Here is a 1,975-nt window from a genome sequence, read left to right on the forward strand (position 1 = left end):
GAGCTGATATCAAGGAGTTCAACAAGGAAGAAAATGTTTTGAAACTGTTTGTGAGAGCAATTGTACAATACTACTTGATGGAATTGAACTATGGAACAATATGTCTGGATGAGCTCCTAATAAAAATGGTTTGAAAAAAAAAGTAGAAAATGTGATACTAAGATTTTATAGCTAGCTAAGTTTTCCATCGAGTATGAAAGGCATAGTTTTAAAACAAAAATATTCCTCTTTTATAAGAAACCTATTAAAATAAATTTGGAGGGACTTTCTTTTAAAAACTGTGGTGTTGAGTATATCTTTACTGTCTTGGATGTTTTATGCATTTTAAATGAACTTGTAGATCACTAAAGAACCCAAGTCCACTTCGGTTGTCCTTTTCCTCCTTTGTTAAAACACTCAGACCAGTCTTTAGACCCGAGTGGTAAGGAGTCTGGAGGGTTTGTGTGGCGGTAAGCCTTCACTCTCTCTTTTTAAAAACATTGACCTTATTGGTGTTTGTTTGGGTTTTTAAAGAAAAACACATTCTGTATAGTTGTACAGCCTGTCTCATCAAATCAAATCATAACCATGTCCCATTAAACCCCTATCGGTGTGTTTCTCATTAACCCGCCTCTACCTCCGTAATTCCCTGCCCCTCCTCTCTTTAACACACACCCCAATCCCCAGTCCCTGGCCTCCTAATAGTCCTTACAGTACTTTCCTTTGGTGTGAAAACCATTTTCCTGTTCTTTGTTTTTCCTTATAATAATGATGACATTAAATATTTGTCTTTATGAGTTTGACTAATTTTACTAAACATAATTGTCTCTAGTTGTGTCTCCATCCTACAGTGTTTAAGGGTCTTCATTTTGTATTCATGCATGACACTCAATTGTATGAAGGTACCAGAATTTGCTTATCCATTCTTCTATGATCAGTGTTTTTGATTGTTTCCATCTTTTTTCTATTATAGAAATTGCAGTAATATATGTAAGTGTATGTGTGTTCATGTCATATTTTTTTATTTCTTTAAAGTAAATAACCAGTAGAAAGAATGCAGAATCATGGTAATCATATTTGCACTTGTTTAAGGAAGAGCCATACTGATTTCCGTAGTGATGGTGCAATTCTACAGTCCCACCAGCAATGTATGAGCATTCCAATTTCTCCACATCCTCTCTAGCATTTTTATTTTCTGCTTTTCTGAGTTTTGCGAGTAGAGTCAGTGTGACATGGTATCTCACTGTTATTTTTTGTTTCTCAGATTGGTAATGATCACGAACATTTCATTATATGGTTGTTGACTACCTGGATGTCATCTTTAGTAAATTTTCTATGCATGTCTTGTGCCCAATTTTTGATTGGGTTAATTGGATTTATCTTATTAAGATGTTGCTGTTTATTTAGATTTTTGAAATTAGCCCTTTATCTAATGTATTATTACTAAATATTTTTTACCAGATCTGTTGGTTCTTTTTTAACTCTTGATGAAGCCTTTTGAGGTATATGTTTAGAAGGTTATATTTTTAGAAGTTCCCAGTTTTTATTTTGTCATTTATGGATTGTGATAAGAGTTGTGTGAGCCCCTAATAAAATGACTAAAATAAATAAAAAGAAAAAAAAGAGGGAAGAAAAATGGTAGCAATACGGAAACTCTTTGCACAGGACAAATTAACAACCCAAGAACCCATCAAAAAAAGAGCCTGTCAGGAAATTCCAGATAAGGACATGCCCGTCACATGGGAGCACGAGAAAATGAATCAAAATCATGTCTGCTGTTGTCAGAACAGGGGATGATAATCCAACTTGTTTTTCTCTTCTTACAGATCACCGCCTTCCTAACAATGCTAAACTTTTACTCAAACTATTGTTTTATAGTAGTTACAAAGTTAGCCAAATGAACCAATAAAAAACAATCGTTTCATTAAAGTGTAAATTGTGAAACGGAAGGTAATACATCCAAAGGTGAAAGAAGAAATGATCAGAAATCCTATTC

This window comes from Echinops telfairi, unplaced genomic scaffold, assembly GCF_000313985.2.
Source record: "Echinops telfairi isolate 266 unplaced genomic scaffold, ASM31398v2 ScPeMD7_443;HRSCAF=831, whole genome shotgun sequence".
Classification (NCBI taxonomy): domain Eukaryota; kingdom Metazoa; phylum Chordata; class Mammalia; order Afrosoricida; family Tenrecidae; genus Echinops; species Echinops telfairi.